At 50.4% G+C, this 27,304-nt stretch overlaps 1 long non-coding RNA gene across 1 annotated transcript; it reads left to right on the forward strand.

The window, feature by feature from the left end:
• Positions 1-4,651: 4,651 nt before the first annotated feature.
• Positions 4,652-23,799, forward strand: LOC147645716 (uncharacterized). Its single transcript, XR_015282200.1, has 10 exons — positions 4,652-7,039; positions 7,151-7,384; positions 7,677-10,211; positions 10,323-10,556; positions 14,012-16,546; positions 16,658-16,891; positions 17,184-18,491; positions 21,661-22,887; positions 22,999-23,232; positions 23,525-23,799. It is a non-coding gene; the product is annotated as an uncharacterized LOC147645716 (long non-coding RNA).
• Positions 23,800-27,304: the final 3,505 nt, after the last annotated feature.

Here is a 27,304-nt window from a genome sequence, read left to right on the forward strand (position 1 = left end):
TAAAGCTTCCATCTCCAAAATCTTCCATCTCTCACTTCCTGATGTAGCCATTTGCTACCCTTTAGCCTTGACTGCCACGCATCGGACTGCTGTCCGTGTGGGGCTGGGGATGCTCAGCCTGGAAAGAGAAGGGGGCTGGCGAGGCCTCCCTGCAGCTCTAGGAAAGATGGGCACAGAGAGGAGAAGCCTTTCAACTGCAGGAGTGAGCTTGAAGTTGGATCTAATGAAGCTGCTCTTTTCCACTCCGGCTGCTGGGGCACTGGCCCAGGCTGTGCACAGAGGCTGGGGATGCTCCATCCTTGGCAACATCCAAGGCCAGCTGGGAGCGGGGCTCTGAGCAACCTATTCTGGGCGAAGATTGCTCCGCTTGGAACAAGATGGTCTTTAGGGTCCCTTCCAAGCCCAAGCACCCAGGGATTCCGTCATTCATTCTACGGTCTCCGTTGTCCTCTTCAGCCTGGGCCTGAACTCCTGGCGGTGATGTCACAGTGCACGCTCCAGCTAGAACTTCCAGCATCCAGCAACGGCCACAACACAACCCTTGGCTCTTTGTGCCAGCACGCTCTTCATTCACCCTGCTCCAAGCCTACCCCTGTCACCTTGTTGCCACCTGCTCCCTGATTCCCCCAGCAGTCCCCAAAGCTTCCCATCGCTTGGATTTTGCTCTCCATCCTTGCAGGATGTGTGCATTTGTTCCAAAAGAGGTATGGTACTATTCCATGGAGGCGGACACCCTGCAGCTGCCTGGCTGGGCTGGAGCTCTGTGGGACAGGGTGGGAAAGGGACCCCACGCTGAAATTTTGCTACCTCTGCAGGCTGGCACAGACGGAGAGGAGGAGACGGACGTCGATACACAGACTGATAGAGAAGAAGCCATGGAAGTGGACGGAGAGGATACTGGAGAGGAAGAGATGGATGTGGATATGTACGAGACAGAGGAAGAGATGGAGGTGGAAACGTAAGATTATATTGAAGAGATGGATATTGATCTAAAAGACAAGGAGGAAGACATGGTCTTGGGATGAAGACCGATGCCAGCAGCAGAACAGGCAGGTGCTCCCCACAGGCAGAGTGGGTCCCCTGCTGCCAGCCTGGGGCCGGGCTGGGCACTCCCTGCTCAGGGACACGCTAGCCCATGCACTGGATTCTGCTGGCCATCCCTGGCCTGGCCTGGGCTTGCTGTGGGCCACACAAGCCCTGTTCCAGTGCCTGGGCCACAGCCCCCAGCCAGGCTCCCTTCTGGCAGCAGAGTCCCACTGGGCCAGTGTCCCAGCCCGGCAGCACATGGAACACCCTTCCGTGCCTGACTGCACTGACCGTGCTACTTGTTTTTCCTTCCAGGACTTAGGGACATCACAGACACAGATGCCACCCTGCTGTACATACGTTTTACAGTTGTTGTGTTCAGGATAGAGGTTTTAGAGCTTGTTTAAGTTGTCTGTAAATACGTTTCATAGATTTTTGTTAGATCTGTTCTCAGGTAAATAGGTTCTATAGTTTGTTGTTGTTGTTGTTGTTGTTGTTGTTGTTGTTACCAATATTCTTACAGTGTAAATATGTGGTGTAGTTCATTCTTGTTCCTTTTCTTCTACAGATAAACAGTCTTTGATTTTCACACCCCAGTTCTCTTTGCATTTTCTTCGGGCACATTTGCAAAGCTGTGGGTTGTTTCGGGAACAATGTTTGCAGGACTCTAAAAAGAGTATCAAAACCGCTCTGCCACACTCTCAGCTGCTGCTGCTGCCCCAAAAAGCGCTGGCTGTCTTTGCTCACACAATCACAGTTGTGGTGGCATTTCTACCACACCACAGGACAGCGATGTTTTCCCTCTTCTCCTGGAAATACCTACAGCACTTGTGGGTAGCAAGGCAAACATGAGCCTCTTTTAGTGGCCCTTGAAACTGGACATGTGAAATGAGGTACACAAAGCCACAGGCCAGCTGAACCTGGCATCTCTGAATGGGTCTTTACATTCTTCCCAGGAAGATGAATGGCAATCACTATTTTGGCAGGGAGGAAAGTGCATCAGCTAGCAATTTGCTGTAGAAAATGTGCTTTCTGCTCCTCTCACAGCCAAAACTCCTACCCATTTCTTGGAAGTCCTTCTTAGATAAGGACCGTGTTCAACTGAGTGACAGTGAAGCCAAATGGCAATGCCGCAATCAATTGTCCTGTACACAATCTCCTTCATCCACGTGGAAGGTTACTCACGGGCACACAAGAGGACGGAAGAAACCCAAATGCATCGTTGGACATAATAAAGTCAGACGTGTTGAGGGCTGAAGAAATCTTGCAGAGATATGGAAAGCTGCCCTGAAAACCCAGTTCGGGGAGAGCCTGAGCTCTTTTGTGCTTCTAGGCCTGAAGATGCTCAGCACCTTTCCCAGATGCTCAGCAGGCAGTAGGATTGTGCCTGAATCTGGCTCTGGAAATGCCAGTGCCTCAACTGAGAGCTGTGGCAATGATTTCCATTGCATGGAGAGGGGCCACAGTCCTGCAAGAGTCTTTCAGCAGAGCAAACAGCAGCCTGGAGGGTGGGCAATGCTGCATCGGGACCACTGCATGCTCATCCTTCACCACAATGCAGAGCTGCCATGGATCACTTTTTCCATTTCTGCTGTTGGATATGTTTTGGAGAAGTTGTTCTAGGTGGCTTTGGATGGTGATCCAAGTAGGAAGCAGCCATTCGCCTGCTGTGATATCCTTACAACTAGTCCTAACTTCTCATTGCCTTTGGTTTGATTGGGGGTGTTTTATCTGTTTGTTTGATTGGTTTCTTTGGGTTGGTTTCTTTGTGTTTTTCTCTGTTTTGTTTGGAGTTTCTTTTCCTTTTTTAGAAATGACCGGTGAAGTTGGCACAACCAAACTCCAGAAAACGTAAGCCAGGCTTGACTTTCCAGAAATTGCTTTTGGCTGGCTTTAGCTGCATTCCCCAGGATCACGATCAGCAGTAGATATTTGCAGGTTTTGCTCTGCATCCTCAGCCTGCCCAGATGTTGTTCAGTGTTTCAGCAGTGGAGAAGACGATGGATATTTTGCTAAACCTCCTTTCAAACAACAAAACTTGGGTTAGCACGACAGAAAAGAAGAGAAGAAAATCTTCGCCAGTTAGAACAGAGCCAGAGTCCCACCATTTCCCCCTCCACTTTTCTTTCTTTTCTACATTTACAGGTAAAGCTTCCATCTCCAAAATCTTCCATCTCTCACTTCCTGATGTAGCCATTTGCTACCCTTTAGCCTTGACTGCCACGCATCGGACTGCTGTCCGTGTGGGGCTGGGGATGCTCAGCCTGGAAAGAGAAGGGGGCTGGCGAGGCCTCCCTGCAGCTCTAGGAAAGATGGGCACAGAGAAGAGAAGCCTTTCAACTGCAGGAGTGAGCTTGAAGTTGGATCTAATGAAGCTGCTCTTTTCCACTCCGGCTGCTGGGGCACTGGCCCAGGCTGTGCACAGAGGCTGGGGATGCTCCATCCTTGGCAACATCCAAGGCCAGCTGGGAGCGGGGCTCTGAGCAACCTATTCTGGGCGAAGATTGCTCCGCTTGGAACAAGATGGTCTTTAGGGTCCCTTCCAAGCCCAAGCACCCAGGGATTCCGTCATTCATTCTACGGTCTCCGTTGTCCTCTTCAGCCTGGGCCTGAACTCCTGGCGGTGATGTCACAGTGCACGCTCCAGCTAGAACTTCCAGCATCCAGCAACGGCCACAACACAACCCTTGGCTCTTTGTGCCAGCACGCTCTTCATTCACCCTGCTCCAAGCCTACCCCTGTCACCTTGTTGCCACCTGCTCCCTGATTCCCCCAGCAGTCCCCAAAGCTTCCCATCGCTTGGATTTTGCTCTCCATCCTTGCAGGATGTGTGCATTTGTTCCAAAAGAGGTATGGTACTATTCCATGGAGGCGGACACCCTGCAGCTGCCTGGCTGGGCTGGAGCTCTGTGGGACAGGGTGGGAAAGGGACCCCACGCTGAAATTTTGCTACCTCTGCAGGCTGGCACAGACGGAGAGGAGGAGACGGACGTCGATACACAGACTGATAGAGAAGAAGCCATGGAAGTGGACGGAGAGGATACTGGAGAGGAAGAGATGGATGTGGATATGTACGAGACAGAGGAAGAGATGGAGGTGGAAACGTAAGATTATATTGAAGAGATGGATATTGATCTAAAAGACAAGGAGGAAGACATGGTCTTGGGATGAAGACCGATGCCAGCAGCAGAACAGGCAGGTGCTCCCCACAGGCAGAGTGGGTCCCCTGCTGCCAGCCTGGGGCCGGGCTGGGCACTCCCTGCTCAGGGACACGCTAGCCCATGCACTGGATTCTGCTGGCCATCCCTGGCCTGGCCTGGGCTTGCTGTGGGCCACACAAGCCCTGTTCCAGTGCCTGGGCCACAGCCCCCAGCCAGGCTCCCTTCTGGCAGCAGAGTCCCACTGGGCCAGTGTCCCAGCCCGGCAGCACATGGAACACCCTTCCGTGCCTGACTGCACTGACCGTGCTACTTGTTTTTCCTTCCAGGACTTAGGGACATCACAGACACAGATGCCACCCTGCTGTACATACGTTTTACAGTTGTTGTGTTCAGGATAGAGGTTTTAGAGCTTGTTTAAGTTGTCTGTAAATACGTTTCATAGAGTTTTGTTAGATCTGTTCTCAGGTAAATAGGTTCTATAGTTTGTTGTTGTTGTTGTTGTTGTTGTTACCAATATTCTTACAGTGTAAATATGTGGTGTAGTTCATTCTTGTTCCTTTTCTTCTACAGATAAACAGTCTTGGAATTTCACACCCCAGTTCTCTTTGCATTTTCTTCGGGCACATTTGCAAAGCTGTGGGTTGTTTCGGGAACAATGTTTGCAGGACTCTAAAAAGAGTATCAAAACCGCTCTGCCACACTCTCAGCTGCTGCTGCTGCCCCAAAAAGCGCTGGCTGTCTTTGCTCACACAATCACAGTTGTGGTGGCATTTCTACCACACCACAGGACAGCGATGTTTTCCCTCTTCTCCTGGAAATACCTACAGCACTTGTGGGTAGCAAGGCAAACATGAGCCTCTTTTAGTGGCCCTTGAAACTGGACATGTGAAATGAGGTACACAAAGCCACAGGCCAGCTGAGCCTGGCATCTCTGAATGGGTCTTTACATTCTTCCCAGGAAGATGAATGGCAATCACTATTTTGGCAGGGAGGAACGTGCATCAGCTAGCAATTTGCTGTAGAAAATGTGCTTTCTGCTCCTCTCACAGCCAAAACTCCTACCCATTTCTTGGAAGTCCTTCTTAGATAAGGACCGTGTTCAACTGAGTGACAGTGAAGCCAAATGGCAATGCCGCAATCAATTGTCCTGTACACAATCTCCTTCATCCACGTGGAAGGTTACTCACGGGCACACAAGAGGACGGAAGAAACCCAAATGCATCGTTGGACATAATAAAGTCAGACGTGTTGAGGGCTGAAGAAATCTTGCAGAGATATGGAAAGCTGCCCTGAAAACCCAGTTCGGGGAGAGCCTGAGCTCTTTTGTGCTTCTAGGCCTGAAGATGCTCAGCACCTTTCCCAGATGCTCAGCAGGCAGTAGGATTGTGCCTGAATCTGGCTCTGGAAATGCCAGTGCCTCAACTGAGAGCTGTGGCAATGATTTCCATTGCATGGAGAGGGGCCACAGTCCTGCAAGAGTCTTTCAGCAGAGCAAACAGCAGCCTGGAGGGTGGGCAATGCTGCATCGGGACCACTGCATGCTCATCCTTCACCACAATGCAGAGCTGCCATGGATCACTTTTTCCATTTCTGCTGTTGGATATGTTTTGGAGAAGTTGTTCTAGGTGGCTTTGGATGGTGATCCAAGTAGGAAGCAGCCATTCGCCTGCTGTGATATCCTTACAACTAGTCCTAACTTCTCATTGCCTTTGGTTTGATTGGGGGTGTTTTATCTGTTTGTTTGATTGGTTTCTTTGGGTTGGTTTCTTTGTGTTTTTCTCTGTTTTGCTTGGAGTTTCTTTTCCTTTTTTAGAAATGACCGGTGAAGTTGGCACAACCAAACTCCAGAAAACGTAAGCCAGGCTTGACTTTCCAGAAATTGCTTTTGGCTGGCTTTAGCTGCATTCCCCAGGATCACGATCAGCAGTAGATATTTGCAGGTTTTGCTCTGCATCCTCAGCCTGCCCAGATGTTGTTCAGTGTTTCAGCAGTGGAGAAGACGATGGATATTTTGCTAAACCTCCTTTCAAACAACAAAACTTGGGTTAGCACGACAGAAAAGAAGAGAAGAAAATCTTCGCCAGTTAGAACAGAGCCAGAGTCCCACCATTTCCCCCTCCACTTTTCTTTCTTTTCTACATTTACAGGTAAAGCTTCCATCTCCAAAATCTTCCATCTCTCACTTCCTGATGTAGCCATTTGCTACCCTTTAGCCTTGACTGCCACGCATCGGACTGCTGTCCGTGTGGGGCTGGGGATGCTCAGCCTGGAAAGAGAAGGGGGCTGGCGAGGCCTCCCTGCAGCTCTAGGAAAGATGGGCACAGAGAGGAGAAGCCTTTCAACTGCAGGAGTGAGCTTGAAGTTGGATCTAATGAAGCTGCTCTTTTCCACTCCGGCTGCTGGGGCACTGGCCCAGGCTGTGCACAGAGGCTGGGGATGCTCCATCCTTGGCAACATCCAAGGCCAGCTGGGAGCGGGGCTCTGAGCAACCTATTCTGGGCGAAGATTGCTCCGCTTGGAACAAGATGGTCTTTAGGGTCCCTTCCAAGCCCAAGCACCCAGGGATTCCGTCATTCATTCTACGGTCTCCGTTGTCCTCTTCAGCCTGGGCCTGAACTCCTGGCGGTGATGTCACAGTGCACGCTCCAGCTAGAACTTCCAGCATCCAGCAACGGCCACAACACAACCCTTGGCTCTTTGTGCCAGCACGCTCTTCATTCACCCTGCTCCAAGCCTACCCCTGTCACCTTGTTGCCACCTGCTCCCTGATTCCCCCAGCAGTCCCCAAAGCTTCCCATCGCTTGGATTTTGCTCTCCATCCTTGCAGGATGTGTGCATTTGTTCCAAAAGAGGTATGGTACTATTCCATGGAGGCGGACACCCTGCAGCTGCCTGGCTGGGCTGGAGCTCTGTGGGACAGGGTGGGAAAGGGACCCCACGCTGAAATTTTGCTACCTCTGCAGGCTGGCACAGACGGAGAGGAGGAGACGGACGTCGATACACAGACTGATAGAGAAGAAGCCATGGAAGTGGACGGAGAGGATACTGGAGAGGAAGAGATGGATGTGGATATGTACGAGACAGAGGAAGAGATGGAGGTGGAAACGTAAGATTATATTGAAGAGATGGATATTGATCTAAAAGACAAGGAGGAAGACATGGTCTTGGGATGAAGACCGATGCCAGCAGCAGAACAGGCAGGTGCTCCCCACAGGCAGAGTGGGTCCCCTGCTGCCAGCCTGGGGCCGGGCTGGGCACTCCCTGCTCAGGGACACGCTAGCCCATGCACTGGATTCTGCTGGCCATCCCTGGCCTGGCCTGGGCTTGCTGTGGGCCACACAAGCCCTGTTCCAGTGCCTGGGCCACAGCCCCCAGCCAGGCTCCCTTCTGGCAGCAGAGTCCCACTGGGCCAGTGTCCCAGCCCGGCAGCACATGGAACACCCTTCCGTGCCTGACTGCACTGACCGTGCTACTTGTTTTTCCTTCCAGGACTTAGGGACATCACAGACACAGATGCCACCCTGCTGTACATACGTTTTACAGTTGTTGTGTTCAGGATAGAGGTTTTAGAGCTTGTTTAAGTTGTCTGTAAATACGTTTCATAGATTTTTGTTAGATCTGTTCTCAGGTAAATAGGTTCTATAGTTTGTTGTTGTTGTTGTTGTTGTTGTTGTTGTTGTTACCAATATTCTTACAGTGTAAATATGTGGTGTAGTTCATTCTTGTTCCTTTTCTTCTACAGATAAACAGTCTTTGATTTTCACACCCCAGTTCTCTTTGCATTTTCTTCGGGCACATTTGCAAAGCTGTGGGTTGTTTCGGGAACAATGTTTGCAGGACTCTAAAAAGAGTATCAAAACCGCTCTGCCACACTCTCAGCTGCTGCTGCTGCCCCAAAAAGCGCTGGCTGTCTTTGCTCACACAATCACAGTTGTGGTGGCATTTCTACCACACCACAGGACAGCGATGTTTTCCCTCTTCTCCTGGAAATACCTACAGCACTTGTGGGTAGCAAGGCAAACATGAGCCTCTTTTAGTGGCCCTTGAAACTGGACATGTGAAATGAGGTACACAAAGCCACAGGCCAGCTGAACCTGGCATCTCTGAATGGGTCTTTACATTCTTCCCAGGAAGATGAATGGCAATCACTATTTTGGCAGGGAGGAAAGTGCATCAGCTAGCAATTTGCTGTAGAAAATGTGCTTTCTGCTCCTCTCACAGCCAAAACTCCTACCCATTTCTTGGAAGTCCTTCTTAGATAAGGACCGTGTTCAACTGAGTGACAGTGAAGCCAAATGGCAATGCCGCAATCAATTGTCCTGTACACAATCTCCTTCATCCACGTGGAAGGTTACTCACGGGCACACAAGAGGACGGAAGAAACCCAAATGCATCGTTGGACATAATAAAGTCAGACGTGTTGAGGGCTGAAGAAATCTTGCAGAGATATGGAAAGCTGCCCTGAAAACCCAGTTCGGGGAGAGCCTGAGCTCTTTTGTGCTTCTAGGCCTGAAGATGCTCAGCACCTTTCCCAGATGCTCAGCAGGCAGTAGGATTGTGCCTGAATCTGGCTCTGGAAATGCCAGTGCCTCAACTGAGAGCTGTGGCAATGATTTCCATTGCATGGAGAGGGGCCACAGTCCTGCAAGAGTCTTTCAGCAGAGCAAACAGCAGCCTGGAGGGTGGGCAATGCTGCATCGGGACCACTGCATGCTCATCCTTCACCACAATGCAGAGCTGCCATGGATCACTTTTTCCATTTCTGCTGTTGGATATGTTTTGGAGAAGTTGTTCTAGGTGGCTTTGGATGGTGATCCAAGTAGGAAGCAGCCATTCGCCTGCTGTGATATCCTTACAACTAGTCCTAACTTCTCATTGCCTTTGGTTTGATTGGGGGTGTTTTATCTGTTTGTTTGATTGGTTTCTTTGGGTTGGTTTCTTTGTGTTTTTCTCTGTTTTGCTTGGAGTTTCTTTTCCTTTTTTAGAAATGACCGGTGAAGTTGGCACAACCAAACTCCAGAAAACGTAAGCCAGGCTTGACTTTCCAGAAATTGCTTTTGGCTGGCTTTAGCTGCATTCCCCAGGATCACGATCAGCAGTAGATATTTGCAGGTTTTGCTCTGCATCCTCAGCCTGCCCAGATGTTGTTCAGTGTTTCAGCAGTGGAGAAGACGATGGATATTTTGCTAAACCTCCTTTCAAACAACAAAACTTGGGTTAGCACGACAGAAAAGAAGAGAAGAAAATCTTCGCCAGTTAGAACAGAGCCAGAGTCCCACCATTTCCCCCTCCACTTTTCTTTCTTTTCTACATTTACAGGTAAAGCTTCCATCTCCAAAATCTTCCATCTCTCACTTCCTGATGTAGCCATTTGCTACCCTTTAGCCTTGACTGCCACGCATCGGACTGCTGTCCGTGTGGGGCTGGGGATGCTCAGCCTGGAAAGAGAAGGGGGCTGGCGAGGCCTCCCTGCAGCTCTAGGAAAGATGGGCACAGAGAAGAGAAGCCTTTCAACTGCAGGAGTGAGCTTGAAGTTGGATCTAATGAAGCTGCTCTTTTCCACTCCGGCTGCTGGGGCACTGGCCCAGGCTGTGCACAGAGGCTGGGGATGCTCCATCCTTGGCAACATCCAAGGCCAGCTGGGAGCGGGGCTCTGAGCAACCTATTCTGGGCGAAGATTGCTCCGCTTGGAACAAGATGGTCTTTAGGGTCCCTTCCAAGCCCAAGCACCCAGGGATTCCGTCATTCATTCTACGGTCTCCGTTGTCCTCTTCAGCCTGGGCCTGAACTCCTGGCGGTGATGTCACAGTGCACGCTCCAGCTAGAACTTCCAGCATCCAGCAACGGCCACAACACAACCCTTGGCTCTTTGTGCCAGCACGCTCTTCATTCACCCTGCTCCAAGCCTACCCCTGTCACCTTGTTGCCACCTGCTCCCTGATTCCCCCAGCAGTCCCCAAAGCTTCCCATCGCTTGGATTTTGCTCTCCATCCTTGCAGGATGTGTGCATTTGTTCCAAAAGAGGTATGGTACTATTCCATGGAGGCGGACACCCTGCAGCTGCCTGGCTGGGCTGGAGCTCTGTGGGACAGGGTGGGAAAGGGACCCCACGCTGAAATTTTGCTACCTCTGCAGGCTGGCACAGACGGAGAGGAGGAGACGGACGTCGATACACAGACTGATAGAGAAGAAGCCATGGAAGTGGACGGAGAGGATACTGGAGAGGAAGAGATGGATGTGGATATGTACGAGACAGAGGAAGAGATGGAGGTGGAAACGTAAGATTATATTGAAGAGATGGATATTGATCTAAAAGACAAGGAGGAAGACATGGTCTTGGGATGAAGACCGATGCCAGCAGCAGAACAGGCAGGTGCTCCCCACAGGCAGAGTGGGTCCCCTGCTGCCAGCCTGGGGCCGGGCTGGGCACTCCCTGCTCAGGGACACGCTAGCCCATGCACTGGATTCTGCTGGCCATCCCTGGCCTGGCCTGGGCTTGCTGTGGGCCACACAAGCCCTGTTCCAGTGCCTGGGCCACAGCCCCCAGCCAGGCTCCCTTCTGGCAGCAGAGTCCCACTGGGCCAGTGTCCCAGCCCGGCAGCACATGGAACACCCTTCCGTGCCTGACTGCACTGACCGTGCTACTTGTTTTTCCTTCCAGGACTTAGGGACATCACAGACACAGATGCCACCCTGCTGTACATACGTTTTACAGTTGTTGTGTTCAGGATAGAGGTTTTAGAGCTTGTTTAAGTTGTCTGTAAATACGTTTCATAGAGTTTTGTTAGATCTGTTCTCAGGTAAATAGGTTCTATAGTTTGTTGTTGTTGTTGTTGTTGTTGTTACCAATATTCTTACAGTGTAAATATGTGGTGTAGTTCATTCTTGTTCCTTTTCTTCTACAGATAAACAGTCTTTGATTTTCACACCCCAGTTCTCTTTGCATTTTCTTCGGGCACATTTGCAAAGCTGTGGGTTGTTTCGGGAACAATGTTTGCAGGACTCTAAAAAGAGTATCAAAACCGCTCTGCCACACTCTCAGCTGCTGCTGCTGCCCCAAAAAGCGCTGGCTGTCTTTGCTCACACAATCACAGTTGTGGTGGCATTTCTACCACACCACAGGACAGCGATGTTTTCCCTCTTCTCCTGGAAATACCTACAGCACTTGTGGGTAGCAAGGCAAACATGAGCCTCTTTTAGTGGCCCTTGAAACTGGACATGTGAAATGAGGTACACAAAGCCACAGGCCAGCTGAACCTGGCATCTCTGAATGGGTCTTTACATTCTTCCCAGGAAGATGAATGGCAATCACTATTTTGGCAGGGAGGAAAGTGCATCAGCTAGCAATTTGCTGTAGAAAATGTGCTTTCTGCTCCTCTCACAGCCAAAACTCCTACCCATTTCTTGGAAGTCCTTCTTAGATAAGGACCGTGTTCAACTGAGTGACAGTGAAGCCAAATGGCAATGCCGCAATCAATTGTCCTGTACACAATCTCCTTCATCCACGTGGAAGGTTACTCACGGGCACACAAGAGGACGGAAGAAACCCAAATGCATCGTTGGACATAATAAAGTCAGACGTGTTGAGGGCTGAAGAAATCTTGCAGAGATATGGAAAGCTGCCCTGAAAACCCAGTTCGGGGAGAGCCTGAGCTCTTTTGTGCTTCTAGGCCTGAAGATGCTCAGCACCTTTCCCAGATGCTCAGCAGGCAGTAGGATTGTGCCTGAATCTGGCTCTGGAAATGCCAGTGCCTCAACTGAGAGCTGTGGCAATGATTTCCATTGCATGGAGAGGGGCCACAGTCCTGCAAGAGTCTTTCAGCAGAGCAAACAGCAGCCTGGAGGGTGGGCAATGCTGCATCGGGACCACTGCATGCTCATCCTTCACCACAATGCAGAGCTGCCATGGATCACTTTTTCCATTTCTCCTGTTGGATATGTTTTGGAGAAGTTGTTCTAGGTGGCTTTGGATGGTGATCCAAGTAAGAAGCAGCCATTCGCCTGCTGTGATATCCTTACAACTAGTCCTAACTTCTCATTGCCTTTGGTTTGATTGGGGGTGTTTTATCTGTTTGTTTGATTGGTTTCTTTGGGTTGGTTTCTTTGTGTTTTTCTCTGTTTTGCTTGGAGTTTCTTTTCCTTTTTTAGAAATGACTGGTGAAGTTGGCACAACCAAACTCCAGAAAACGTAAAGCAGGCTTGACTTTCCAGAAATTGCTTTTGGCTGGCTTTAGCTGCATTCCCTAGGATCACGATCAGCAGTAGATATTTGCAGGTTTTGCTCTGCATCCTCAGCCTGCCCAGATGTTGTTCAGTGTTTCAGCAGTGGAGAAGACGATGGATATTTTGCTAAACCTCCTTTCAAACAACAAAACTTGGGTTAGCACGACAGAAAAGAAGAGAAGAAAATCTTCGCCAGTTAGAACAGAGCCAGAGTCCCACCATTTCCCCCTCCACTTTTCTTTCTTTTCTACATTTACAGGTAAAGCTTCCATCTCCAAAATCTTCCATCTCTCACTTCCTGATGTAGCCATTTGCTACCCTTTAGCCTTGACTGCCACGCATCGGACTGCTGTCCGTGTGGGGCTGGGGATGCTCAGCCTGGAAAGAGAAGGGGGCTGGCGAGGCCTCCCTGCAGCTCTAGGAAAGATGGGCACAGAGAGGAGAAGCCTTTCAACTGCAGGAGTGAGCTTGAAGTTGGATCTAATGAAGCTGCTCTTTTCCACTCCGGCTGCTGGGGCACTGGCCCAGGCTGTGCACAGAGGCTGGGGATGCTCCATCCTTGGCAACATCCAAGGCCAGCTGGGAGCGGGGCTCTGAGCAACCTATTCTGGGCGAAGATTGCTCCGCTTGGAACAAGATGGTCTTTAGGGTCCCTTCCAAGCCCAAGCACCCAGGGATTCCGTCATTCATTCTACGGTCTCCGTTGTCCTCTTCAGCCTGGGCCTGAACTCCTGGCGGTGATGTCACAGTGCACGCTCCAGCTAGAACTTCCAGCATCCAGCAACGGCCACAACACAACCCTTGGCTCTTTGTGCCAGCACGCTCTTCATTCACCCTGCTCCAAGCCTACCCCTGTCACCTTGTTGCCACCTGCTCCCTGATTCCCCCAGCAGTCCCCAAAGCTCCCCATCGCTTGGATTTTGCTCTCCATCCCTGCAGGATGTGTGCATTTGTTCCAAAAGAGGTATGGTACTATTCCATGGAGGCGGACACCCTGCAGCTGCCTGGCTGGGCTGGAGCTCTGTGGGACAGGGTGGGAAAGGGACCCCACGCTGAAATTTTGCTACCTCTGCAGGCTGGCACAGACGGAGAGGAGGAGACGGACGTCGATACACAGACTGATAGAGAAGAAGCTATGGAAGTGGACGGAGAGGATACTGGAGAGGAAGAGATGGATGTGGATATGTACGAGACAGAGGAAGAGATGGAGGTGGAAACGTAAGATTATATTGAAGAGATGGATATTGATCTAAAAGACAAGGAGGAAGACATGGTCTTGGGATGAAGACCGATGCCAGCAGCAGAACAGGCAGGTGCTCCCCACAGGCAGAGTGGGTCCCCTGCTGCCAGCCTGGGGCCGGGCTGGGCACTCCCTGCTCAGGGACACGCTAGCCCATGCACTGCATTCTGCTGGCCATCCCTGGCCTGGCCTGGGCTTGCTGTGGGCCACACAAGCCCTGTTCCAGTGCCTGGGCCACAGCCCCCAGCCAGGCTCCCTTCTGGCAGCAGAGTCCCACTGGGCCAGTGTCCCAGCCCGGCAGCACATGGAACACCCTTCCGTGCCTGACTGCACTGACCGTGCTACTTGTTTTTCCTTCCAGGACTTAGGGACATCACAGACACAGATGCCACCCTGCTGTACATACGTTTTACAGTTGTTGTGTTCAGGATAGAGGTTTTAGAGCTTGTTTAAGTTGTCTGTAAATACGTTTCATAGAGTTTTGTTAGATCTGTTCTCAGGTAAATAGGTTCTATAGTTTGTTGTTGTTGTTGTTGTTGTTGTTGTTGTTGTTACCAATATTCTTACAGTGTAAATATGTGGTGTAGTTCATTCTTGTTCCTTTTCTTCTACAGATAAACAGTCTTTGATTTTCACACCCCAGTTCTCTTTGCATTTTCTTCGGGCACATTTGCAAAGCTGTGGGTTGTTTCGGGAACAATGTTTGCAGGACTCTAAAAAGAGTATCAAAACCGCTCTGCCACACTCTCAGCTGCTGCTGCTGCCCCAAAAAGCGCTGGCTGTCTTTGCTCACACAATCACAGTTGTGGTGGCATTTCTACCACACCACAGGACAGCGATGTTTTCCCTCTTCTCCTGGAAATACCTACAGCACTTGTGGGTAGCAAGGCAAACATGAGCCTCTTTTAGTGGCCCTTGAAACTGGACATGTGAAATGAGGTACACAAAGCCACAGGCCAGCTGAACCTGGCATCTCTGAATGGGTCTTTACATTCTTCCCAGGAAGATGAATGGCAATCACTCTTTTGGCAGGGAGGAAAGTGCATCAGCTAGCAATTTGCTGTAGAAAATGTGCTTTCTGCTCCTCTCACAGCCAAAACTCCTACCCATTTCTTGGAAGTCCTTCTTAGATAAGGACCGTGTTCAACTGAGTGACAGTGAAGCCAAATGGCAATGCCGCAATCAATTGTCCTGTACACAATCTCCTTCATCCACGTGGAAGGTTACTCACGGGCACACAAGAGGACGGAAGAAACCCAAATGCATCGTTGGACATAATAAAGTCAGACGTGTTGAGGGCTGAAGAAATCTTGCAGAGATATGGAAAGCTGCCCTGAAAACCCAGTTCGGGGAGAGCCTGAGCTCTTTTGTGCTTCTAGGCCTGAAGATGCTCAGCACCTTTCCCAGATGCTCAGCAGGCAGTAGGATTGTGCCTGAATCTGGCTCTGGAAATGCCAGTGCCTCAACTGAGAGCTGTGGCAATGATTTCCATTGCATGGAGAGGGGCCACAGTCCTGCAAGAGTCTTTCAGCAGAGCAAACAGCAGCCTGGAGGGTGGGCAATGCTGCATCTGGACCACTGCATGCTCATCCTTCACCACAATGCAGAGCTGCCATGGATCACTTTTTCCATTTCTGCTGTTGGATATGTTTTGGAGAAGTTGTTCTAGGTGGCTTTGGATGGTGATCCAAGTAGGAAGCAGCCATTCGCCTGCTGTGATATCCTTACAACTAGTCCTAACTTCTCATTGCCTTTGGTTTGATTGGGGGTGTTTTATCTGTTTGTTTGATTGGTTTCTTTGGGTTGGTTTCTTTGTGTTTTTCTCTGTTTTGCTTGGAGTTTCTTTTCCTTTTTTAGAAATGACTGGTGAAGTTGGCACAACCAAACTCCAGAAAACGTAAAGCAGGCTTGACTTTCCAGAAATTGCTTTTGGCTGGCTTTAGCTGCATTCCCCAGGATCACGATCAGCAGTAGATATTTGCAGGTTTTGCTCTGCATCCTCAGCCTGCCCAGATGTTGTTCAGTGTTTCAGCAGTGGAGAAGACGATGGATATTTTGCTAAACCTCCTTTCAAACAACAAAACTTGGGTTAGCACGACAGAAAAGAAGAGAAGAAAATCTTCGCCAGTTAGAACAGAGCCAGAGTCCCACCATTTCCCCCTCCACTTTTCTTTCTTTTCTACATTTACAGGTAAAGCTTCCATCTCCAAAATCTTCCATCTCTCACTTCCTGATGTAGCCATTTGCTACCCTTTAGCCTTGACTGCCACGCATCGGACTGCTGTCCGTGTGGGGCTGGGGATGCTCAGCCTGGAAAGAGAAGGGGGCTGGCGAGGCCTCCCTGCAGCTCTAGGAAAGATGGGCACAGAGAGGAGAAGCCTTTCAACTGCAGGAGTGAGCTTGAAGTTGGATCTAATGAAGCTGCTCTTTTCCACTCCGGCTGCTGGGGCACTGGCCCAGGCTGTGCACAGAGGCTGGGGATGCTCCATCCTTGGCAACATCCAAGGCCAGCTGGGAGCGGGGCTCTGAGCAACCTATTCTGGGCGAAGATTGCTCCGCTTGGAACAAGATGGTCTTTAGGGTCCCTTCCAAGCCCAAGCACCCAGGGATTCCGTCATTCATTCTACGGTCTCCGTTGTCCTCTTCAGCCTGGGCCTGAACTCCTGGCGGTGATGTCACAGTGCACGCTCCAGCTAGAACTTCCAGCATCCAGCAACGGCCACAACACAACCCTTGGCTCTTTGTGCCAGCACGCTCTTCATTCACCCTGCTCCAAGCCTACCCCTGTCACCTTGTTGCCACCTGCTCCCTGATTCCCCCAGCAGTCCCCAAAGCTTCCCATCGCTTGGATTTTGCTCTCCATCCCTGCAGGATGTGTGCATTTGTTCCAAAAGAGGTATGGTACTATTCCATGGAGGCGGACACCCTGCAGCTGCCTGGCTGGGCTGGAGCTCTGTGGGACAGGGTGGGAAAGGGACCCCACGCTGAAATTTTGCTACCTCTGCAGGCTGGCACAGACGGAGAGGAGGAGACGGACGTCGATACACAGACTGATAGAGAAGAAGCTATGGAAGTGGACGGAGAGGATACTGGAGAGGAAGAGATGGATGTGGATATGTACGAGACAGAGGAAGAGATGGAGGTGGAAACGTAAGATTATATTGAAGAGATGGATATTGATCTAAAAGACAAGGAGGAAGACATGGTCTTGGGATGAAGACCGATGCCAGCAGCAGAACAGGCAGGTGCTCCCCACAGGCAGAGTGGGTCCCCTGCTGCCAGCCTGGGGCCGGGCTGGGCACTCCCTGCTCAGGGACACGCTAGCCCATGCACTGCATTCTGCTGGCCATCCCTGGCCTGGCCTGGGCTTGCTGTGGGCCACACAAGCCCTGTTCCAGTGCCTGGGCCACAGCCCCCAGCCAGGCTCCCTTCTGGCAGCAGAGTCCCACTGGGCCAGTGTCCCAGCCCGGCAGCACATGGAACACCCTTCCGTGCCTGACTGCACTGACCGTGCTACTTGTTTTTCCTTCCAGGACTTAGGGACATCACAGACACAGATGCCACCCTGCTGTACATACGTTTTACAGTTGTTGTGTTCAGGATAGAGGTTTTAGAGCTTGTTTAAGTTGTCTGTAAATACGTTTCATAGAGTTTTGTTAGATCTGTTCTCAGGTAAATAGGTTCTATAGTTTGTTGTTGTTGTTGTTGTTGTTGTTGTTGTTGTTACCAATATTCTTACAGTGTAAATATGTGGTGTAGTTCATTCTTGTTCCTTTTCTTCTACAGATAAACAGTCTTTGATTTTCACACCCCAGTTCTCTTTGCATTTTCTTCGGGCACATTTGCAAAGCTGTGGGTTGTTTCGGGAACAATGTTTGCAGGACTCTAAAAAGAGTATCAAAACCGCTCTGCCACACTCTCAGCTGCTGCTGCTGCCCCAAAAAGCGCTGGCTGTCTTTGCTCACACAATCACAGTTGTGGTGGCATTTCTACCACACCACAGGACAGCGATGTTTTCCCTCTTCTCCTGGAAATACCTACAGCACTTGTGGGTAGCAAGGCAAACATGAGCCTCTTTTAGTGGCCCTTGAAACTGGACATGTGAAATGAGGTACACAAAGCCACAGGCCAGCTGAACCTGGCATCTCTGAATGGGTCTTTACATTCTTCCCAGGAAGATGAATGGCAATCACTATTTTGGCAGGGAGGAAAGTGCATCAGCTAGCAATTTGCTGTAGAAAATGTGCTTTCTGCTCCTCTCACAGCCAAAACTCCTACCCATTTCTTGGAAGTCCTTCTTAGATAAGGACCGTGTTCAACTGAGTGACAGTGAAGCCAAATGGCAATGCCGCAATCAATTGTCCTGTACACAATCTCCTTCATCCACGTGGAAGGTTACTCACGGGCACACAAGAGGACGGAAGAAACCCAAATGCATCGTTGGACATAATAAAGTCAGACGTGTTGAGGGCTGAAGAAATCTTGCAGAGATATGGAAAGCTGCCCTGAAAACCCAGTTCGGGGAGAGCCTGAGCTCTTTTGTGCTTCTAGGCCTGAAGATGCTCAGCACCTTTCCCAGATGCTCAGCAGGCAGTAGGATTGTGCCTGAATCTGGCTCTGGAAATGCCAGTGCCTCAACTGAGAGCTGTGGCAATGATTTCCATTGCATGGAGAGGGGCCACAGTCCTGCAAGAGTCTTTCAGCAGAGCAAACAGCAGCCTGGAGGGTGGGCAATGCTGCATCTGGACCACTGCATGCTCATCCTTCACCACAATGCAGAGCTGCCATGGATCACTTTTTCCATTTCTGCTGTTGGATATGTTTTGGAGAAGTTGTTCTAGGTGGCTTTGGATGGTGATCCAAGTAGGAAGCAGCCATTCGCCTGCTGTGATATCCTTACAACTAGTCCTAACTTCTCATTGCCTTTGGTTTGATTGGGGGTGTTTTATCTGTTTGTTTGATTGGTTTCTTTGGGTTGGTTTCTTTGTGTTTTTCTCTGTTTTGCTTGGAGTTTCTTTTCCTTTTTTAGAAATGACTGGTGAAGTTGGCACAACCAAACTCCAGAAAACGTAAAGCAGGCTTGACTTTCCAGAAATTGCTTTTGGCTGGCTTTAGCTGCATTCCCCAGGATCACGATCAGCAGTAGATATTTGCAGGTTTTGCTCTGCATCCTCAGCCTGCCCAGATGTTGTTCAGTGTTTCAGCAGTGGAGAAGACGATGGATATTTTGCTAAACCTCCTTTCAAACAACAAAACTTGGGTTAGCACGACAGAAAAGAAGAGAAGAAAATCTTCGCCAGTTAGAACAGAGCCAGAGTCCCACCATTTCCCCCTCCACTTTTCTTTCTTTTCTACATTTACAGGTAAAGCTTCCATCTCCAAAATCTTCCATCTCTCACTTCCTGATGTAGCCATTTGCTACCCTTTAGCCTTGACTGCCACGCATCGGACTGCTGTCCGTGTGGGGCTGGGGATGCTCAGCCTGGAAAGAGAAGGGGGCTGGCGAGGCCTCCCTGCAGCTCTAGGAAAGATGGGCACAGAGAGGAGAAGCCTTTCAACTGCAGGAGTGAGCTTGAAGTTGGATCTAATGAAGCTGCTCTTTTCCACTCCGGCTGCTGGGGCACTGGCCCAGGCTGTGCACAGAGGCTGGGGATGCTCCATCCTTGGCAACATCCAAGGCCAGCTGGGAGCGGGGCTCTGAGCAACCTATTCTGGGCGAAGATTGCTCCGCTTGGAACAAGATGGTCTTTAGGGTCCCTTCCAAGCCCAAGCACCCAGGGATTCCGTCATTCATTCTACGGTCTCCGTTGTCCTCTTCAGCCTGGGCCTGAACTCCTGGCGGTGATGTCACAGTGCACGCTCCAGCTAGAACTTCCAGCATCCAGCAACGGCCACAACACAACCCTTGGCTCTTTGTGCCAGCACGCTCTTCATTCACCCTGCTCCAAGCCTACCCCTGTCACCTTGTTGCCACCTGCTCCCTGATTCCCCCAGCAGTCCCCAAAGCTCCCCATCGCTTGGATTTTGCTCTCCATCCCTGCAGGATGTGTGCATTTGTTCCAAAAGAGGTATGGTACTATTCCATGGAGGCGGACACCCTGCAGCTGCCTGGCTGGGCTGGAGCTCTGTGGGACAGGGTGGGAAAGGGACCCCACGCTGAAATTTTGCTACCTCTGCAGGCTGGCACAGACGGAGAGGAGGAGACGGACGTCGATACACAGACTGATAGAGAAGAAGCCATGGAAGTGGACGGAGAGGATACTGGAGAGGAAGAGATGGATGTGGATATGTACGAGACAGAGGAAGAGATGGAGGTGGAAACGTAAGATTATATTGAAGAGATGGATATTGATCTAAAAGACAAGGAGGAAGACATGGTCTTGGGATGAAGACCGATGCCAGCAGCAGAACAGGCAGGTGCTCCCCACAGGCAGAGTGGGTCCCCTGCTGCCAGCCTGGGGCCGGGCTGGGCACTCCCTGCTCAGGGACACGCTAGCCCATGCACTGCATTCTGCTGGCCATCCCTGGCCTGGCCTGGGCTTGCTGTGGGCCACACAAGCCCTGTTCCAGTGCCTGGGCCACAGCCCCCAGCCAGGCTCCCTTCTGGCAGCAGAGTCCCACTGGGCCAGTGTCCCAGCCCGGCAGCACATGGAACACCCTTCCGTGCCTGACTGCACTGACCGTGCTACTTGTTTTTCCTTCCAGGACTTAGGGACATCACAGACACAGATGCCACCCTGCTGTACATACGTTTTACAGTTGTTGTGTTCAGGATAGAGGTTTTAGAGCTTGTTTAAGTTGTCTGTAAATACGTTTCATAGAGTTTTGTTAGATCTGTTCTCAGGTAAATAGGTTCTATAGTTTGTTGTTGTTGTTGTTGTTGTTGTTGTTGTTACCAATATTCTTACAGTGTAAATATGTGGTGTAGTTCATTCTTGTTCCTTTTCTTCTACAGATAAACAGTCTTGGAATTTCACACCCCAGTTCTCTTTGCATTTTCTTCGGGCACATTTGCAAAGCTGTGGGTTGTTTCGGGAACAATGTTTGCAGGACTCTAAAAAGAGTATCAAAACCGCTCTGCCACACTCTCAGCTGCTGCTGCTGCCCCAAAAAGCGCTGGCTGTCTTTGCTCACACAATCACAGTTGTGGTGGCATTTCTACCACACCACAGGACAGCGATGTTTTCCCTCTTCTCCTGGAAATACCTACAGCACTTGTGGGTAGCAAGGCAAACATGAGCCTCTTTTAGTGGCCCTTGAAACTGGACATGTGAAATGAGGTACACAAAGCCACAGGCCAGCTGAGCCTGGCATCTCTGAATGGGTCTTTACATTCTTCCCAGGAAGATGAATGGCAATCACTATTTTGGCAGGGAGGAACGTGCATCAGCTAGCAATTTGCTGTAGAAAATGTGCTTTCTGCTCCTCTCACAGCCAAAACTCCTACCCATTTCTTGGAAGTCCTTCTTAGATAAGGACCGTGTTCAACTGAGTGACAGTGAAGCCAAATGGCAATGCCGCAATCAATTGTCCTGTACACAATCTCCTTCATCCACGTGGAAGGTTACTCACGGGCACACAAGAGGACGGAAGAAACCCAAATGCATCGTTGGACATAATAAAGTCAGACGTGTTGAGGGCTGAAGAAATCTTGCAGAGATATGGAAAGCTGCCCTGAAAACCCAGTTCGGGGAGAGCCTGAGCTCTTTTGTGCTTCTAGGCCTGAAGATGCTCAGCACCTTTCCCAGATGCTCAGCAGGCAGTAGGATTGTGCCTGAATCTGGCTCTGGAAATGCCAGTGCCTCAACTGAGAGCTGTGGCAATGATTTCCATTGCATGGAGAGGGGCCACAGTCCTGCAAGAGTCTTTCAGCAGAGCAAACAGCAGCCTGGAGGGTGGGCAATGCTGCATCGGGACCACTGCATGCTCATCCTTCACCACAATGCAGAGCTGCCATGGATCACTTTTTCCATTTCTGCTGTTGGATATGTTTTGGAGAAGTTGTTCTAGGTGGCTTTGGATGGTGATCCAAGTAGGAAGCAGCCATTCGCCTGCTGTGATATCCTTACAACTAGTCCTAACTTCTCATTGCCTTTGGTTTGATTGGGGGTGTTTTATCTGTTTGTTTGATTGGTTTCTTTGGGTTGGTTTCTTTGTGTTTTTCTCTGTTTTGCTTGGAGTTTCTTTTCCTTTTTTAGAAATGACCGGTGAAGTTGGCACAACCAAACTCCAGAAAACGTAAGCCAGGCTTGACTTTCCAGAAATTGCTTTTGGCTGGCTTTAGCTGCATTCCCCAGGATCACGATCAGCAGTAGATATTTGCAGGTTTTGCTCTGCATCCTCAGCCTGCCCAGATGTTGTTCAGTGTTTCAGCAGTGGAGAAGACGATGGATATTTTGCTAAACCTCCTTTCAAACAACAAAACTTGGGTTAGCACGACAGAAAAGAAGAGAAGAAAATCTTCGCCAGTTAGAACAGAGCCAGAGTCCCACCATTTCCCCCTCCACTTTTCTTTCTTTTCTACATTTACAGGTAAAGCTTCCATCTCCAAAATCTTCCATCTCTCACTTCCTGATGTAGCCATTTGCTACCCTTTAGCCTTGACTGCCACGCATCGGACTGCTGTCCGTGTGGGGCTGGGGATGCTCAGCCTGGAAAGAGAAGGGGGCTGGCGAGGCCTCCCTGCAGCTCTAGGAAAGATGGGCACAGAGAGGAGAAGCCTTTCAACTGCAGGAGTGAGCTTGAAGTTGGATCTAATGAAGCTGCTCTTTTCCACTCCGGCTGCTGGGGCACTGGCCCAGGCTGTGCACAGAGGCTGGGGATGCTCCATCCTTGGCAACATCCAAGGCCAGCTGGGAGCGGGGCTCTGAGCAACCTATTCTGGGCGAAGATTGCTCCGCTTGGAACAAGATGGTCTTTAGGGTCCCTTCCAAGCCCAAGCACCCAGGGATTCCGTCATTCATTCTACGGTCTCCGTTGTCCTCTTCAGCCTGGGCCTGAACTCCTGGCGGTGATGTCACAGTGCACGCTCCAGCTAGAACTTCCAGCATCCAGCAACGGCCACAACACAACCCTTGGCTCTTTGTGCCAGCACGCTCTTCATTCACCCTGCTCCAAGCCTACCCCTGTCACCTTGTTGCCACCTGCTCCCTGATTCCCCCAGCAGTCCCCAAAGCTTCCCATCGCTTGGATTTTGCTCTCCATCCTTGCAGGATGTGTGCATTTGTTCCAAAAGAGGTATGGTACTATTCCATGGAGGCGGACACCCTGCAGCTGCCTGGCTGGGCTGGAGCTCTGTGGGACAGGGTGGGAAAGGGACCCCACGCTGAAATTTTGCTACCTCTGCAGGCTGGCACAGACGGAGAGGAGGAGACGGACGTCGATACACAGACTGATAGAGAAGAAGCCATGGAAGTGGACGGAGAGGATACTGGAGAGGAAGAGATGGATGTGGATATGTACGAGACAGAGGAAGAGATGGAGGTGGAAACGTAAGATTATATTGAAGAGATGGATATTGATCTAAAAGACAAGGAGGAAGACATGGTCTTGGGATGAAGACCGATGCCAGCAGCAGAACAGGCAGGTGCTCCCCACAGGCAGAGTGGGTCCCCTGCTGCCAGCCTGGGGCCGGGCTGGGCACTCCCTGCTCAGGGACACGCTAGCCCATGCACTGCATTCTGCTGGCCATCCCTGGCCTGGCCTGGGCTTGCTGTGGGCCACACAAGCCCTGTTCCAGTGCCTGGGCCACAGCCCCCAGCCAGGCTCCCTTCTGGCAGCAGAGTCCCACTGGGCCAGTGTCCCAGCCCGGCAGCACATGGAACACCCTTCCGTGCCTGACTGCACTGACCGTGCTACTTGTTTTTCCTTCCAGGACTTAGGGACATCACAGACACAGATGCCACCCTGCTGTACATACGTTTTACAGTTGTTGTGTTCAGGATAGAGGTTTTAGAGCTTGTTTAAGTTGTCTGTAAATACGTTTCATAGATTTTTGTTAGATCTGTTCTCAGGTAAATAGGTTCTATAGTTTGTTGTTGTTGTTGTTGTTGTTGTTGTTGTTGTTACCAATATTCTTACAGTGTAAATATGTGGTGTAGTTCATTCTTGTTCCTTTTCTTCTACAGATAAACAGTCTTTGATTTTCACACCCCAGTTCTCTTTGCATTTTCTTCGGGCACATTTGCAAAGCTGTGGGTTGTTTCGGGAACAATGTTTGCAGGACTCTAAAAAGAGTATCAAAACCGCTCTGCCACACTCTCAGCTGCTGCTGCTGCCCCAAAAAGCGCTGGCTGGCTTTGCTCACACAATCACAGTTGTGGTGGCATTTCTACCACACCACAGGACAGCGATGTTTTCCCTCTTCTCCTGGAAATACCTACAGCACTTGTGGGTAGCAAGGCAAACATGAGCCTCTTTTAGTGGCCCTTGAAACTGGACATGTGAAATGAGGTACACAAAGCCACAGGCCAGCTGAACCTGGCATCTCTGAATGGGTCTTTACATTCTTCCCAGGAAGATGAATGGCAATCACTCTTTTGGCAGGGAGGAAAGTGCATCAGCTAGCAATTTGCTGTAGAAAATGTGCTTTCTGCTCCTCTCACAGCCAAAACTCCTACCCATTTCTTGGAAGTCCTTCTTAGATAAGGACCGTGTTCAACTGAGTGACAGTGAAGCCAAATGGCAATGCCGCAATCAATTGTCCTGTACACAATCTCCTTCATCCACGTGGAAGGTTACTCACGGGCACACAAGAGGACGGAAGAAACCCAAATGCATCGTTGGACATAATAAAGTCAGACGTGTTGAGGGCTGAAGAAATCTTGCAGAGATATGGAAAGCTGCCCTGAAAACCCAGTTCGGGGAGAGCCTGAGCTCTTTTGTGCTTCTAGGCCTGAAGATGCTCAGCACCTTTCCCAGATGCTCAGCAGGCAGTAGGATTGTGCCTGAATCTGGCTCTGGAAATGCCAGTGCCTCAACTGAGAGCTGTGGCAATGATTTCCATTGCATGGAGAGGGGCCACAGTCCTGCAAGAGTCTTTCAGCAGAGCAAACAGCAGCCTGGAGGGTGGGCAATGCTGCATCTGGACCACTGCATGCTCATCCTTCACCACAATGCAGAGCTGCCATGGATCACTTTTTCCATTTCTGCTGTTGGATATGTTTTGGAGAAGTTGTTCTAGGTGGCTTTGGATGGTGATCCAAGTAGGAAGCAGCCATTCGCCTGCTGTGATATCCTTACAACTAGTCCTAACTTCTCATTGCCTTTGGTTTGATTGGGGGTGTTTTATCTGTTTGTTTGATTGGTTTCTTTGGGTTGGTTTCTTTGTGTTTTTCTCTCTTTTGCTTGGAGTTTCTTTTCCTTTTTTAGAAATGACTGGTGAAGTTGGCACAACCAAACTCCAGAAAACGTAAAGCAGGCTTGACTTTCCAGAAATTGCTTTTGGCTGGCTTTAGCTGCATTCCCTAGGATCACGATCAGCAGTAGATATTTGCAGGTTTTGCTCTGCATCCTCAGCCTGCCCAGATGTTGTTCAGTGTTTCAGCAGTGGAGAAGACGATGGATATTTTGCTAAACCTCCTTTCAAACAACAAAACTTGGGTTAGCACGACAGAAAAGAAGAGAAGAAAATCTTCGCCAGTTAGAACAGAGCCAGAGTCCTACCATTTCCCCCTCCACTTTTCTTTCTTTTCTACATTTACAGGTAAAGCTTCCATCTCCAAAATCTTCCATCTCTCACTTCCTGATGTAGCCATTTGCTACCCTTTAGCCTTGACTGCCACGCATCGGACTGCTGTCCGTGTGGGGCTGGGGATGCTCAGCCTGGAAAGAGAAGGGGGCTGGCGAGGCCTCCCTGCAGCTCTAGGAAAGATGGGCACAGAGAGGAGAAGCCTTTCAACTGCAGGAGTGAGCTTGAAGTTGGATCTAATGAAGCTGCTCTTTTCCACTCCGGCTGCTGGGGCACTGGCCCAGGCTGTGCACAGAGGCTGGGGATGCTCCATCCTTGGCAACATCCAAGGCCAGCTGGGAGCGGGGCTCTGAGCAACCTATTCTGGGCAAAGATTGCTCCGCTTGGAACAAGATGGTCTTTAGGGTCCCTTCCAAGCCCAAGCACCCAGGGATTCCGTCATTCATTCTACGGTCTCCGTTGTCCTCTTCAGCCTGGGCCTGAACTCCTGGCGGTGATGTCACAGTGCACGCTCCAGCTAGAACTTCCAGCATCCAGCAACGGCCACAACACAACCCTTGGCTCTTTGTGCCAGCACGCTCTTCATTCACCCTGCTCCAAGCCTACCCCTGTCACCTTGTTGCCACCTGCTCCCTGATTCCCCCAGCAGTCCCCAAAGCTTCCCATCGCTTGGATTTTGCTCTCCATCCTTGCAGGATGTGTGCATTTGTTCCAAAAGAGGTATGGTACTATTCCATGGAGGCGGACACCCTGCAGCTGCCTGGCTGGGCTGGAGCTCTGTGGGACAGGGTGGGAAAGGGACCCCACGCTGAAATTTTGCTACCTCTGCAGGCTGGCACAGACGGAGAGGAGGAGACGGACGTCGATACACAGACTGATAGAGAAGAAGCCATGGAAGTGGACGGAGAGGATACTGGAGAGGAAGAGATGGATGTGGATATGTACGAGACAGAGGAAGAGATGGAGGTGGAAACGTAAGATTATATTGAAGAGATGGATATTGATCTAAAAGACAAGGAGGAAGACATGGTCTTGGGATGAAGACCGATGCCAGCAGCAGAACAGGCAGGTGCTCCCCACAGGCAGAGTGGGTCCCCTGCTGCCAGCCTGGGGCCGGGCTGGGCACTCCCTGCTCAGGGACACGCTAGCCCATGCACTGCATTCTGCTGGCCATCCCTGGCCTGGCCTGGGCTTGCTGTGGGCCACACAAGCCCTGTTCCAGTGCCTGGGCCACAGCCCCCAGCCAGGCTCCCTTCTGGCAGCAGAGTCCCACTGGGCCAGTGTCCCAGCCCGGCAGCACATGGAACACCCTTCCGTGCCTGACTGCACTGACCGTGCTACTTGTTTTTCCTTCCAGGACTTAGGGACATCACAGACACAGATGCCACCCTGCTGTACATACGTTTTACAGTTGTTGTGTTCAGGATAGAGGTTTTAGAGCTTGTTTAAGTTGTCTGTAAATACGTTTCATAGAGTTTTGTTAGATCTGTTCTCAGGTAAATAGGTTCTATAGTTTGTTGTTGTTGTTGTTGTTGTTGTTGTTGTTACCAATATTCTTACAGTGTAAATATGTGGTGTAGTTCATTCTTGTTCCTTTTCTTCTACAGATAAACAGTCTTGGAATTTCACACCCCAGTTCTCTTTGCATTTTCTTCGGGCACATTTGCAAAGCTGTGGGTTGTTTCGGGAACAATGTTTGCAGGACTCTAAAAAGAGTATCAAAACCGCTCTGCCACACTCTCAGCTGCTGCTGCTGCCCCAAAAAGCGCTGGCTGTCTTTGCTCACACAATCACAGTTGTGGTGGCATTTCTACCACACCACAGGACAGCGATGTTTTCCCTCTTCTCCTGGAAATACCTACAGCACTTGTGGGTAGCAAGGCAAACATGAGCCTCTTTTAGTGGCCCTTGAAACTGGACATGTGAAATGAGGTACACAAAGCCACAGGCCAGCTGAGCCTGGCA

This window comes from Cyanistes caeruleus, unplaced genomic scaffold, assembly GCF_971803275.1.
Source record: "Cyanistes caeruleus unplaced genomic scaffold, bCyaCae1.hap1.1 HAP1_SCAFFOLD_184, whole genome shotgun sequence".
NCBI classification, from domain to species: Eukaryota; Metazoa; Chordata; class Aves; order Passeriformes; family Paridae; genus Cyanistes; species Cyanistes caeruleus.